The 16,198-nt window shown below is 36.8% G+C and overlaps 1 long non-coding RNA gene across 13 annotated transcripts in view; it reads right to left on the reverse strand.

Moving 5' to 3' along the window:
- Positions 1 to 16,198, reverse strand: part of LOC147845584 (uncharacterized) — a 100,821-nt gene that overhangs the window by 83,791 nt on the left and 832 nt on the right. For 8 of the 13 annotated variants that reach the window (XR_015480598.1, XR_015480601.1, XR_015480596.1 and 5 more), the window contains exon 2: positions 16,093 to 16,165. This is a non-coding gene — a long non-coding RNA (uncharacterized LOC147845584). Of the gene's footprint in view, positions 1 to 16,092; positions 16,169 to 16,198 lie in introns of all 13 variants that reach the window. The other 5 variants (XR_015480600.1, XR_015480599.1, XR_015480591.1 and 2 more) reach the window with 1 other exon arrangement.

Raw genomic sequence — 16,198 nt, forward strand, 5'->3', positions numbered from 1 at the left:
CCTGGATGGACTACTAAGAGGAAGTACAGGTATGAGTTCATCATTTATCACCACTCCTTTTTGCACAATCTCATTAGTTTTTTCTATCGTGTTCAAAAACAAAACAACCGCATTGTTCATCCTAGAAGCTGAAACCACCGATGAACATCCCACTACTTCGCCAACCGCTAGAATACAATCTTCCACACTGGCCTTACACATGATTTTAATTCCATGACGCCGAGTCAAACTTTCACAAACTGCGTCTCCTGACGACGCCATACCTCCCGGCAACAAAACACGCCGGGAGTAAACTCACTACACTCACAAACACTAACCAACAGCACACGTATACAAACAACAAACAAAGAAAGAAAAGTTAGAAAGAGAACCATTCAAACTCACCGCACTTTCCCAACACTCGCTCACCACACACTCGCTCAGGCACATGCGCACACGCACACACAGAGAGAGAGAGAGAGAGAGAGAGAGAGAGAGAGAGAGAGAGCTAACCTGCAGTTTTAAAGCATATATATTCAACATTAGGTACACCTGTCCAACTGCTTGTTAACACAAATTTCTAATCAGTCAATCACATGGCAGCAACTCAATGCATTTAGGCATGTAGACATGGTGAAGATGATCTGCTGCAGTTCAAACCGAGCATCAGAATGAGGACGAAAGGTGTTTAAGTGACTTTGAATGTGGCATGATTGTTGGTGCCAGATGGAATGGTCTGAGTATTTTAGAAACTGCTGATCTACTGGGATTATCACGCACAACCCTCTCTAGGGTTTACAGAGAATGGTCCAAAAAAGAGAAAATATCCAGTGAGTGGCAGTTCTGTGGCGCAAATGCCTTGCTGATGCCAGAGGTCAGAGGAGAATGGCCGGACTGGTTCCTGCTGATAGAAAGGCAACAGTAACGCCTGTTTCACACCGCAAGCGTCAGCGGCGCGTGAGCAGAGCGTGAGCAGCGCGTGTGTTTTCGGCGTCCATGTTAACAGATTAGAGCTTTCATACCGCACGCAGCAGCAGCGCGTCAGTGCGAGGCGTGAGCGTCGCCGAAGCAGCAGTGCAGCGATAGTTTCGGCGCTGGGTCTATTTTTGACGCGCTGCTCACGCTCAATTAAAGTGACAGTGCATTGATAATGACCAAAACACATTAAATGACAGTAAAAAAGTAGCAATTTTACCCAATAAATGCGTTAATAATGTCAAATGGTTTATATATAGTCATTCAAATGAACTTAAAACGATTAAAAACGGCAACAAAACATTTATTTAGGCCCGAACTACAAAACCAAATGTAAAACTATTTTACTATCAGTTTTGCTTAAGTTGCACACTAGTGTTGTAGGAGAGGGGAAATGGAATATTTACGGGATTTGTAGTCCATAGCGAAGTGTATTGTGGGTAGTGTAGTGCGACACGCATGCTGGATTATGTGAGCTCACTGTGTTCTGTGCAGCTGAGCAGAGCAAGAAAGTTTAATCGGCTTTGTTTTATGTTCACTCGAATTATTCCTACCGGGAGCTGTTTGCACTGTGAATCTGACAACACGAAAATGGCATGCATTAATTACTTTTGTCCGTCTCATCATCTGCACGAGCATGAATTAACGAGCTGTTATTCTGCCGCTGGACATCACTGAAGCGGAGAAATTAACACTAGTTTGATCATGTATAAATATCATTATAACTATATTGTATAAATATGATTATAACTAGGTCTACAGCAACCTGATAATCAAAAAACAAATGACATGATATCACAGGCGATTGTCTTTGACTGTAGACACTTCTCATATAAGTTAGCTTTAGAAGCATACAGCACTATTTGCTCTATAAAATTTGTAAAATAAACATTTGCAGGTTAATGAAACAGCATAGGAGGGGCCTTGGTGCAGATGAAAAGTTTAAAAAGTGTATTTGTATATAGAGGGGTAACTAGATAGAATAGACAGAGATAGGTTGATCTCAGCAGCAGCTGCCGAAGAGCTGCGCGCTGCAGACGCAGCTGGTGTGAAAGGCAAACGCCTGCGTGCTGCTACTGCTCGACATACGCGCTGCTCACGCTCTGCTCACGCGCCGCTGACGCTTGCGGTGTGAAACAGGCGTAACTCAAATAACCACTCATTACAACTGAGATATCCAGAAGAGCATCTCTGAAAGCACAACACGTCCAACCTTGAGGCGGATGGGCTACAGCAGCAGAAGACCACACCAGGTGCCACTCCTGTCAGCTAAGAACAGGAAACTGAGGCTAGAATTCGCACAGGCTCACCAAAATTAGCTAATAGAAGATTAGAAAAAAATGACAAATCTGCAGCAACTGTGTGATGCTATCGTGTCAATATGGACCAAAATCTCTGAGGAATATTTACAGTACCTTGTTGAATCTATGCAACGAAGAATTAAGGCAGTTCTGAAGGCAAAAGAGGGTCCATCCCGGTACTAGTAAGATGTACCTAATAAAGTGGCCATTGAGTGTAGGTTACATTTAAGTGTACAGTACATGTTAAATGAAGTGTATTTGTGTATTAAGTGCAGGAGTTGTCCTCAAAGTAACACAGTTTAATACAGCTTCCGTTGGTGCTTAATGTTGCTGTTTGAGCATGAAAAACTACTGAACTGTGTTGACGGGGACCTGCAGCTCATTTAAATTTAGAGACATTCATGAAAACTGTGTTTTGCTTCCACCCAAAAGGTAAATTTATTGTAGTATGTCAGTAGTTTGTCAGTAGTCAAAAGTACTCAGATGAACGTTGTTCTGATCTGCATCTGATGGGCACTTTACTATCCCATGAGGCCAAAGGAAAAGATTTGTGATAGGTAGGCCCACACGGAATCTGCAGATTTTCCGCAGATTTTTAGCCTATCATTAATTCTGTTTATTTACTTGAGTAAATGTGTGTAATATCTATATTTATTCAGTTTTTTAAATAATTAGAGTGATATTATTGACTAATATGAAAATGTTCATCTGATTTATGTACAATGCAGTTTGTACAGTAATATTTTCTGTCTTTTACTAGATATATTATATGAGAGACTTGCTTTGTTTAGCAAATAAAGTGGATCTGACTGGATTTGCATTTTAAACATTAAATAAAAGTTAAAAAGATATTATTTATTATTTTACATATTAAGGTTTTGGTTATGATACTCCCGAAATAATTCCACATAAATTCACAGATTTTTACCAAGTTCTCCGCAGAAAAAGTAAAAAACGTCTGCAGATTCCGTCTGGCCCTAGATAGGGCAGTGATGCAATGCTGTAGGTCACATGACAGTGACAAAATGATGGAAGAAATACATCCCAATTTCATTAATACAAGTACCCACATGCATTTATAACATACATATATAATGCAATATTGCATGTACTACACTTTCAAACGTATCATTTCTGACAGAAACCTGAGATAACAGCTATTTTTAACTTCTTTGACAATACAAAACATGACCACATTTAGAGTCACAACCAAAGAATCCACCACAGTTGTTTCCCTTAGGTCATCTTGCACTCGAGACAGCCAAAAATGTAAACAGGCCATTACAGCTGGGGTTAGACTGATCACTCAGATTGACAGCTTAAGTACCAATTCCTAAAAGAGGAAAGAGATTTAAGCTTAAATACCAATTCTCAGTTTTAACTTCTATTTTATTAATACCTGCCTATTATTAGGATATCAGAGGTTTATTAGTGCTTATAAACTGCATATTCTGCATAATCTTATTTTACATCCCTAATCCACCCCAATACCTAAACCCAACTACAACCTTAATAACCAATAATAAGCAGCAAATTAGGAGTTGATTGCAGCAAAATCATAGATAATTGTTTGTTAATAGCTAAAATTGTGACTAACTGAACAAGCAGTGCTCATCCATCAGGATTTTAATACTTCTTCTACCTTATTCTACACATAGTACTGTGATTTTTTTAACCCACAGAACAAAAAAAACTCATTTATTTCTCAGTTTGACTGGGCCTGTGTCATCTTGGCCTTTATGCAAATCGCCACTGATATACAGACCCTTTTTACAGTCCAATCAATTCTACCTAAATGCTGTGCTACAATTTTTTTCCCCTTGCATAACCATTTAACATAAAATTCAGGACATTACAAAAATAAAATGGGTTCTGAACGCCTCATCGGTTCACTTGGCGACCATATTAGTAACGCCTCCAGGCAGCTGGTGTATTTATACTAGCTCCTGTCAACTAGGAGCAGGAAAGTCTGAAATCTCGAAAACTCATGGCTAAGCTTTTGCTTTAACGGCATACACCATCAATAACATTTGTCAAAGAAAAGAAAAGGAACACTTTAATTGAACAAGGACACTTTAATGTGATTAGTTCACCCAAAATAAAAATTCAGTCCACATTTACTCACCTTTACTTTGATCAAAACCTATTTGAGTTTCTTTTTTCTGTTGAACACAAAAGAAGCTATTTTGAAGAATGCTAGTTGCTGGAACTCATTGACTTCCATAGTCATTTTTTTTTACTACTATAGAAGTTGATGGGTGCCATCAACCAGCATTCTTCAAAATATCTTCTTTTGTGTTCAACAGAAGAAAGAAAGTCTAATAGGTGTAAAAACCACACAAGGGAAATGCTGAACTAATTTTCATTTTGGGGGGAACTATCGATTTAAATTCACTTGGACAGAAATTAAATTACAAGATATAAAAGCATTTCTATTTCAATTAAATGCCATTCTTTTAAACTTTCTATTGATCATATTTAAGCCTGATGAATTTAGGAAATGTCATGCTGCAAAATGACCATGGGATAAGTCTTCTGGTATGTTTGTTTACAGGTGCTGTATGTACTGTAAATTGTTGACTCTTCTAAAGTATAAAAATACTATAATAAGTTTGCAGATGTGAATGTCTCTCTTTGTTTTGGTCTGCCCACTTCCAGTTTACCCAATTATATTTTGTACCCCAGGTTGACAGAGAAGAGTGAGTTTCCTTTCAGACTTGAAGACTGCTTCAATGTATGCAAACGTGGCCAAAGATGTGACCCCCATGACAGCAGATCAAATCAAAAGCAGACACATATTGCAGCTGCTGGACAACATAATGAACCTTTGAGGCGTTTTTAGATGAGAATGTAGTTGTTTAGATTGCAACTATGCAGTTTACTTATAAGGAAAATGCCTATTCAAAATATTTATAATTTCTGAGAGATAGCACGTCGGCATCCATCAGCCTGTCATACTGAGCAGAGGAAAGATGGTTGATGTTGTCCATCCACAAGATGGCGACAGAGACAGCATAATAAGCCTTTAGAAAAGGGACGAAAAAAATCTGTGTAAAACTACAAACTACAGCTGATCAAATCTTTCTAAAACTGGTAAGTGACTTTCTAAGTTGATATCTCTCTTTTGTTTGTTGCAGTGCTGTATTTATACCATAGTAATTGTAGTTTTTTGAGTGTGAGATGGGACTCACATTTCAGGAATGTTTGTATTTTGTGTTGGCCACTCTTTGTATAACCTTGAGGTTTTTGGTTGGCAACTGTTTGTTTCTAATGAGTCTCCTGTTTTTGTTACTGCAAACTAGTTCAGTAAAAAGAAAGAAAGAAGAAATGCCTGCGTGTGTTTAGCGCTTTTCCTAATCGGTAATCTGGTAGGATTTGCTTTGCTTTGGCTTTTTCAGGGTTAATTATTATGATCTCCCAATCGATTGATAATCTTACAATGTCAGCAAAATCTGTTGTTGTGTCATTACTTTAGACATCATGCTAGAGAATCATTCAAATACTAGCTTTAAAGTGACATTGTTGAAGTAGCAATGGGTTCTGCTGTTCTGACATCAGCTGCAGATGTGAATCAATGGCGGAAGAAAGTAGTTCCTCTTACAAAAGGGTTTTGAAACTCTCCGTGCTTGATTTTCTTTTTAATACACACGATTATGCCGTTGAACTGTTGTATAAACACAATATCACACTCGTAGCAGTGCGTCATGGCTGTATCGTCACTGGTGGGACACTGAATTTGCAATAAAGACATGATCGAGGCAAATTCTGCACATTTCGCTTCATTTGCAATGCTTCATGAAAATGTGATTGTGTTTGTGGATTTGCTTAACTTTGTATGCAACCTACACATGTTAATTCTTTCACTTTTGGCTAACACCTGTTAGTGCTATCAATCCCAATAGAGTCTGGCAGCAGAGTTGCACTTGCACGTTCAGGCTTGCACTCTCGGACTTACGCTTCCCCTGCAAGTGACATAATTTTCATGCCGCTTGCATGAAAGTCCTTTAGTAATTTAACTTGAGGGTGTCCCTGAGGGGGAAAAAATCTCTAGGTAAGGGATTTTATTAAGATCGTTGCAACAAACTTCTTATCTGTCACCCTAAGTGCCTTTTTTCTAACCGTTTCACTGTAGTCTCTGGCAACATATGATGACGGGCGCCGCAGTTGCTATAGTTACGTAAACAGATCGTAACGAACCACAAATGCTTGCCTTACAACAGCTCTGCATTAATGTTACACATCATCTGTGCAGCTTTCTTTCCATTTAGCGAATCAAGATGTTCCCATATCCAGTCGTTCTCGACATTATGTTTGAAGGACCTATAAAACTGGGCTGGGATCATGTAGGGACTTTTGAAGCTAAACTGAAAATGCAAATTCATATGGATGCACTCCTACCCAGACGTGCTAACTTATCAACAAATATTAGTTTAGTTATTAAATGGTTTTATTCAATTATTTATTTACAGTCCTGTTAGTCTTTTATCTAAAACATTTTTATTTGGATAAATGCTTGCATTTTAGAGTCATTTGTTCAAGGGAGCTGATTAGGTCCCTTAAATGTTTTAAGAGGAAATGGTTACTAAGGACTAAGAGGAAATACTTAATGGTAGCCTTAAATTCCTTAAGTTGACCTTTTTTGCTTTTTTTCCTCCTTGCAACCAACTTTTACTAAGGGTACCTTAACCTAAACTGAAGGATTTTTTCCTTAAGGATTTTTTCCTTATTCAAACAAGCCCTGCACTCTCCTGCCACGTCACTTCAATCAACATCTGCATTATTTGAAATCGTCCTGGGACCTGCTGAATAAAGAATATTTCCCAAGTTGTTCAAGAATCATTGCAGTAAGTCCATATTGTGTATCCGTTAGTTGTAATACTACTACTTCTTGAAATGTTTAATAAAAACTAAAATTCAAACTTGCTTTAGCCTGTTGTTCTTTTTTATTCATAACTGTGGAACAATACTTTGTGTGTATATTTAGACCTGATAGTTCATATAAATACATAAGCTTTGCTGGTATAAATGTTAATAGTAGCCTCCTTTGTTAAATTTACATTAAAGCACTATAATCATATGAATACACAAACCGCTTTTCGAGGAGTGGGGGGATCTGTCATTGTATACAACTTAAGTACTATTTTTATTATTTTGTTGAATTATTATGCAAACGAACTGGAAACTTACTTTCGGTTTGTGTTGATTGCAAGTCCCTTGGAAGAGTGGGTTCCTGAGAGTGCAAGCCCGAATCTGACAACCTGCGCGTGTCAGTCTTAGGAGAAGCGGCTTCGTAAAAATAAATTAATTAATTAATTAAAAATTAATAAAAAAAATTTATTGAAGTATTTTGAATTTGGACTGCAATACCTAGTTCAACCACTAGATGTCAACATTACATACTTGCCTTTTATGAAATATTAAGGTACAAAATGCATCTGCTAGAGCAAAAGAAAAAAGGTTGCCAAACATAAAACATAAATCACTGCAACAAAGACCTAATCATAGACTATAAGTGCTGCTTTGAATCCAAGCAATGTGCTGTAAAAGCTAAGGTTACAGACTGTTGATGTCCTGACAGCTTCATCACATGTGTGCTACAAACATTAGGACTGAATCAGCACAACAACTCTTTCACCTGTGCGCTGGGTCCACAAGGACTCCTTAACCTTGCTGATGGAATCTCTTGTACTCAGAATAGCTAAAAAAAAAAACATCTCTTGTGTAGGACAAAAGTATACAGAGTGTACTCAAATGCTTTTCTTGAGGGGGTCGAGGCCTTTTACATTTCATTCTCCTCCAGGGCACAACGCAGGAGGTTTATTGAGGACGTCAGGAGGCATGTGACTGGTTTTAGAGTCACATGTTTTTTCCGACACATGTTTCACTCTAATAAGCACATTCTGTACATTGTTAGGGGCACTTTCTCAGGCAACCACCACTATTATACTATTGCTCATACCAACGGGTGAGGATTTTCAGACTGGGGTTAAAGTCTGCAGAGTAACCTGGGTTGCACTGTTCATGTTTCATCATGAAAGGCACTTTAAATCATGCAGCTTGCTTGTTGAATAATAGTGTGCTGCTGCTTTTGGATGTGATCTGAATTTAAAAGATTCCGGGTGTATAAAAACCAAGCAATGAGAATCCCATAAACTGACATCCTGGATACACACTAAAAATTAACTAAAAAAAAAAAAAAGAAAAGAACAGTATAGCATCTCTGGTGACCCAATAGGAACTCAAGCAGCCACACAGTGCTCATATATTACTCCAACATCTTTAGCAACAGCATAAGAACCACCTGGTAACCACCTAGAAACTATATCAGCCCTGTGTAGAGCTTTTTAGAATGACTTTAACATCTCAGCAAATCCACAACAACAGCATTGCAACTTCTTGGAAACCGCATATCATCAACACACTTAAAATTATTCTTAAAACCAATTAATTAACCAATTAATTAACTCCAATGTTTGGTTTGAACTGCTGCAGGCAGATCATCTTGGCCATGTCTATATGCCTAAATGCATTGAGTTGCTGCCATGTGATTGGCTAATTAGAAGTTTGCGTTGACAAGCAGTTTGACAGGTGTACCTAATAAAGTGGCATGGACACTCTGGTTAAGATTGGTAAATGACCATTTTGTGGTGTACGGTCTGGTGCAAAATGGCTGCCGTCGTGTCATCCAGGTGGATGCTGCACACTGGTGGTAGATTAGGAGATTCCCCCCATTGTGTAAAGCGCTTTGAGTGCTCAGAAGAGTGCTATATAAATGTAAGGAATTATTAATTATTATTATTAAAATATGATAATTTACTCTGGTAAAAGATGATCATTTTTACTTGAAGGTATAATTTGCAATCTGGTAGCATCATAGCTATTCCCTAGAAACCACTCTGAACATTCTTGCAACCACATAAGATACACAATTACTCATAAAAGTTATTAAAAATCAAGCTATATTGTTGTTGTAACTCTGCACTTGGGGAACTGTTCTGTACTTTTGACCTGTCAAAATCATGGCGCAGATCTGCTCAAAGTTTAACGTCCCACGGCAGGTTTTGTTCTAGAGAAATGTCTCGGCTGCTCTTGTTCTAGTTTTGTGCTCTGCAAGCCCCTTTGTGGTTATAAGCACTGTTCTCCAGGCATTTCCCCAGAGACTGTCAGGATAAATTTAGGGGCGCCTTTGTGAGCAGAGCGAAAAAAACATGCTGAGTACACACACACACACACTCATACTCGCACTCACTTTCTACCTCCAAATTTGGAGGACTGCAGTGCAGGGATATTAAAAAGCCTGAATCATTACAGCCTTCAGAGGTCTTGATAAATTACAGACACATCACAGGGCAGATAGGTCAACGGATGGGCAGTAATGAGAGGCATAACAAACTGACTACAAACTCACTTTTACTTCATTAACAACCCACAGAAACCACACAGACTGAGCAGACGGAAGACAGTTTGTACCTTGTTACAGAAAGAGTAGTTCTGGCATTGTTTATTCACACTCATGCCATGTTTTGAGTTCGAGGGGCACAAAAAAAGATGCTTTGAAGAATGTTAAATTGCACTCTTTTTCAAACAATGATGTTTAGAACTTAGATTGTAAATATTTTTGTCTCAATAACACTATAAAAATGACAGTAGTGAGAAAGACTTTAAATGAAAGTATTTTTGTTTAAAGAACAGTCGTCAATGTCGCTCCCGTATTTTACAATTCTATCTCGCTATATCATCCCGCAAAGGTATTTCTCCCGTATTTTGTATCTTTATATAAATTTACATTAAAAATAATCCCTATTCCGCTGAACTAACCATTTTACTGTATGTGATAAAGACCAAAAAAAGACATGGGATGATAACCGGTTTCAAAGTTTTTGTACCATGGTTTGGTAAAAGTCAAAGTTTTAAAACCGCTAAAATTTTCTCTTTTACCCTTCCTAACGTATATTTAATGGGTAAATGTGTTTTCCTGTATGTGTTGCTAAAAAAATCTGTGTTTTTGAAACTTAAGAAAACAGCAGAAGATTAAAAAAGACTATGATTATTTGAATTCTAGCCTGGCATGTTTACTGTTCCAAAAAATACTGGAATTGTTTCCTTAAACAAAATGTATTGTGCTAAATGGGGAAAGAATGTTTTCTTTTTTACCCAGACAATGAAAACTGTGATCTTTATGTCCAAGGTTATCATACCGTCAGATCTTATAACAGGCCCATCAGGCCCAGATTGGCTAATCGGGAGGACCGGGAGAATTCCCGGTGGGCCGGTCCGTTTTTTGGCCGCGAGGGCCAGTGTCCCTAGCTCCAGAATCTGTCGCTCTCAGCAGTCACACTTTTTAAAAATTATTTATTTATTTACTTGACCACAGCCTTCTTGTTCACTATTTTACCGCAGCTCTGCTCTTTTTATCTATTTTCTCGTAGCCCCGTGAGCAAGATGCAGCCTGCAGGTTAATGATGATAAGTCACCAATCATTGTACAGCTGTTGTGGTACAGTGGTTAGCATGTTAGGTTATGACGCCTGCAACCCGGGTTCTGTCCTCTTCTGAGTAATTTTTTTTTTTTCATTTTTATTGTTAAGACATATAATACTGTAAGGGTTGTTGAACATTTAAAGTTCTAAAGCAGCTGTTTTCTCAAAAAAAAAAAAAAAGACGTGATAGTGTAATTAGAAACTGAATTAGAAATGACTTTATTTTAATATAGTCAGTGGTGAACTGAGGTGGGCCGGTCTAAGACTTGAAACTCCAGGGCTGAAAAAGAGTCCCACTCCGGCCCTGAGGCCCATGCCTATTTAACATTAATGAAGTATCTCTCGAATGTCATTTACACATGTGCATATTCAAATGCAGCACGGCAGATTTGACGGCAAAGCCAAATTTAGTCTCACGTGTCCTATAAACCAAACACAACGCCATTTCTCAATATGCAAAAGGGTGCATGACATTTGAGGGCCGTGTGTGCAAACAGGCACAGAATTGTAATGTTTGCATGAACTGTTCTATAGGACATGCCCTTTTGTAACCTCTTACAGAAGCAGTTCACATTTAAACCAATAAATAAAAAATTGCATTCAGGTGCAGCATTTAAGGGTAAAATAAAACACATGTCTCTACGATTACAGGCATACAGCCAACAGACAACCTTGCAACTGAAGATATACAAAGCACCGTCAGACACTTGAGCTGTTGTGTTTGTGTAGAAATATAGAGATGCCAATGCAATGAACAAACCTTTCACACTCTTCACTCTCACGGACATGCTCGCAATCCTGGCCAGACACACTAACACCTCACCTAAATATACAGCACTTAAAAGCACATGGTCAGTAGCGCCACTGCTATGTTTAGATGGCTCTCCTGAAGGAAACGGAGGAAGGACGTCACCCCTTTAATCCCTCATGAAATGAAACTTTACATGCGCGGTTTGTCACATTTGCGCGCTCTCCTCTCGTCCTGCTGCTGTGATTCATAATTCCTGATTCAGCTGCAGGGAATCCCTGACATTTGACTGGACGCCAGCCATGTTGGCACTGCCCTCTGACCCGTGTCCTGCTCATTTGACATAACACGCTCTGTAATGGGGCGGATTCAAACCCTCATGAAAAATAAAGGGCTAATGTGCCCTTGTGGTGTACTTCAACTCTTAGACCCACATTTAAAAATATGCAGTTAATAGGAGATGCAAGCCCACTTCAGTGTACTCAAAGGAAAGCTCATTTTACACCTAAAACAGTTAAACAGTTGATTTACTGTATCATATTTAAATCCATTCAGTCAATCTATGGGTCTGGCGGAAGCACTTTTAGCTTAGCTTAGCATAAATCATTGAATCAGATTAGACCATTAGCATCTTAATCAATTTCAAAAGAGATTTTCTGTAATTTTCTTATTTATAGCTTGACTCTTCTGATAGTATAAGATTTAAACCCACTGAAGTGTTTATATAAAAGTGGAGTTTTCCGCTTTCCTTTAAAAACTTTAGTGGGTTTATATCTCATATTACCTGAAGAGTCAAGCTATAAATAAGAAAATTACAGAAAATGTCTTTTGAAATTGATTAAGATGCTAATGGTCTAATCCGATTCAATGATTTATGCTTAGCTAAGGTAAAAGGGCTTCCGCTAGACCCATAGATTGACTGAATGGATTTGAAAATGATAACTCTCCTCTTAGCACTAGGTGACTTGTAAAACGTGTATATTTATCTAAATGTAAAAGTGGAGTTTTCCAGTTTTCCTTTATAGATAAATACACTCATTTTACAAGTGATCTAGTGCTAAACAGCTGAGATATCATTTTTGAAACCATTCAGTCAATCACCAAGTCTGGCAGAAGCACTTTTAGCTTAGCTTAGCATAAATCATTGAATCAGATTAGACCATTAGCACCTTAATCAATTTTAAAAGACATTTTCTACAATTTTCTAATTCATAGCTCGACACTTCTGTAGTCACATTGTGTACAAAGGCTGGTAGAAAGTGTAATTTTCTAGATCGATATGGCTCTCATTTCAGAGTAATAATCTAGGGACTTTGCTGCTTTACCATGGCTGAAGCAGGAGTAATGATTTTATGGAGTAAATAGTCCCGGCTAGGTAATAGCACTGAGTAATATCATTGCACCTGCTTTAGCCATAGTACAGCAGCAAAATGTTCGTGAACAAAATACATTTAAATTTTGAAAATTTAATGTAATGCAAATTTAAAATAAAATCTAATTAAAATCTTATCTAATTAAAAATATTAATATAATAAAAATAAATCATTATATTTATTGTATTTTTTAAATTATTATTTTTTTTTATTATTTTAAATGTCATTTTAGTTTGCATTAACTTAACTGTATACATGTAGGTTAGCTAATGTTAGCAAACAAAACACAACCTTGTTGCAAAAGCGTGCTCTTTTTTTAAAAGTGTGCTAAAGTGTACTCATATTTCAGAAGCCAACACAAGAACTGCATGTACACTCGAAGCGTGCACGGCCTTAACACAGTCTAAATCACATTAAAAGATTATGATACTCATATACACACTTGGTACTTTCTAACCTTGAGCTTAGAGACTGAAGGCTGTTAAATAACAGTGTAGCTGCCGAAAGGCCTGCGGACATTATGAAATCAAACCCCACACTGTGTATTCTCACAAAAATAACTGACCTTACCACGGTATAAATATGGTAACAGATGGTCAAATCAAGAACCTAAATGATTCCAATATTTATATGCTATGAAAATAAAGAGATTTGATATCCATTTTAACATTTTACATATAAACAAGTACAGTTGAAGTGAGAATTATTAGTCCCCCTGTTTATTTTTTTCCCCAATTTCTGAACATGATATCTACACACATTTCTAAACATGATAGTATTAATAACTCATTTCTAATAACTGATTTATTTTATCTTTGCCATGATGACAGTAAATAATATTTGACTAGATATTTTTCAAGACACTTCTATACAGCTTAAAGTGACATTTAAAGGCTTAACTAGGTTAATTAGGTTAACTAGGCAGGTTAGGGTAATTAAGCAACTTATTGTATAATGATGGTTTGTTCTGTAGACTATCGAAAAAATATATAGCTTAAAGGGGCTAATAATTTGACCCTAAAATGTTTTTAAAAAAATTTAAAACTGCTTTTATTCTGTGAAAATTTCCTTGCTCTGTTAAACATCATTTGGAAAATATTTTAAAAAGAAAAAAAATTAAAGCGGGCTAATAATTCTGAATTCAACTGTATCCATATTCATGCTCCAGTACCCTTCTTTACTAGAACTTTTTTTAAAGAAACTAGTACTTATTTAATGAATACTAGCAATTCCATGCAAATGTCAACCTTGCCATGAAAAAAATAACTTTTCACCAAAATAGAGAACCTGTTTCTACATTTTTTGTGCAAGCAAGTATTTTACAGTACTTTAAAAATACTCAAAAATGTCTCTGTCAGTGTTTTCAAACAATTATATTTGATATATTAATGTCACAAAAGTGCCAATTTCACATCTGTCGTCCATAATGGAAAAGTGTCACATCCATAACAAACCTTTTTCCTCATAAAAGCAAAAATGTCAAATACAATAAAATCAATCATGTTTTGTTCTATAATGAGCCGACTCTTATCCTTTTCATTAGCATTATTTCTTTTGGGTTGTGCAGTTTAATTCACAGAAATTCTACAAAGTATGTTGTTTACTGTAAACTCGCTAACTTTTTTGGTCACATCCATAACGCATGCTTGTTTTTCTCATTTAAAGTATAAAAAATGTTTACAGATTAATATTTTTCTGATACCACACTTCTGCGGTGAGTTGTTTTAGAAAATATAATCAGATGTTTCAATGTAATGTTAACATATACTTCCTCTATGTATTCATGTTTTGAGTTTTTACAGCAAATGTCACATCCATAATGCCGGAATTGCTCAGTAGTCTTACTTATTAAATCTTACTAAATAGACAAGTGCATATTCATTATATACTAGTTTTTTTTATTTTTATTTAAGTATCTAATACAGATAAATAAAAAGTGGCATTAGTTTAATGATCAATATCACACGAGTAGCAGTGCAATGTGGCTGTGTATTGGCGTGGTGGGAGGTATGCGTCCCACCAGTGATGATATACAGCCACATCGCACTGCTACGAGTGTGACATTGCATTTATACAACAGTTCGACGACATAATCGTGTGTATAAAAAAGAAAAATCAAACACAGAGAGTCTAAAAACCTTTTGTATTAGGAACTACTTTCTTCCACCATTCATTCACATCTGCAGCTGACATCAGAACAGCAAAAGCAGTTACTACTTCACCAACGTCACTTTAGAGCTAGTGTTTGAATGATTCTCTAGCGTAATGTCTGAAGTGATGACAAAACAGCTGATTTTGCTCACATTTTAAGATTATAAGGCTGAACTGCATGAAATGCCATCAGTCTACAGAGATATCTCTATACAGTATCTGTACAGTCTACTATAAAGTCTATTACAGCCTACAGTATTGCTGTTTGTGGGCGGAGTGGTACACAAGGGTGAAGAGGCAGTATTTGTGCTGTTACTGGCAGAATATCGTACGCTATCAACCCATCAGATTAAAGAACCAGACAGAACTGTGGTATAAAAACGTACAGTATAACATTAAATAATTTCAGCGTCTAATGATTAAGAACTAGTACCTAATGATCAACAATTATTCTAATATAACCATTATAAATAAAATGCATATAGAGATATTAGAATATCTCTATTATTACAGATCTGTGGCAAAAATATAACAAGAAAATAGCTACCATTCACCTCTGAAATAAGGACTAGCATGTAATTAAAAAGTTCTGGCATATATCCAATAGGTAATATTGTTTAACTAGCAAGTTCAAGAGAAATCCCCAATTAATAATTGATTGCATGTCATCCATTTAATTGGTATTAAAGTCTATTTAATAGGTACCAGTATAAATACCATTAATTAATAATTAATACCATTAATTAATTAATTAATTAAGACCTGTTATTCAATAATTAATTACTAGTAATTTTTAAAAAGGTACTACAAAAAGATTAAGCAGAATAACTGCTAGTAGCCTATTTAATGGGATAATATACTAGTTGCCTGTCACAATTTAACCACAAAGTTACATGTCTTAAAAACGTTTTGCAGGTAATATTAAAATTAGCACAGCTAAAATAAATGTAACAAAAAATTGAGCTGCAGGATGGTGTACTCGAAGTAGATAGACGTGCACGGACACACACACACACACACATACTCAGAGAGCATCTGGCTGTGTTATGTAAGGGCTCCAGCTCTGTTTATGTCTCGCTCTCTCACCGTCAGCAGTGTGTGATGTGATGTGATGTCCTTCAGTTTCTATGGGCCTTCGGGAACAGTGCAGTTCTGCCACCTGCTGGCCAAAAATACCTTCATAATATGATCT

Source organism: Danio rerio, chromosome 3, assembly GCF_052040795.2.
Source record: "Danio rerio strain M-AB ecotype USA chromosome 3, GRCz13ab, whole genome shotgun sequence".
NCBI lineage: Eukaryota > Metazoa > Chordata > Actinopteri > Cypriniformes > Danionidae > Danio > Danio rerio.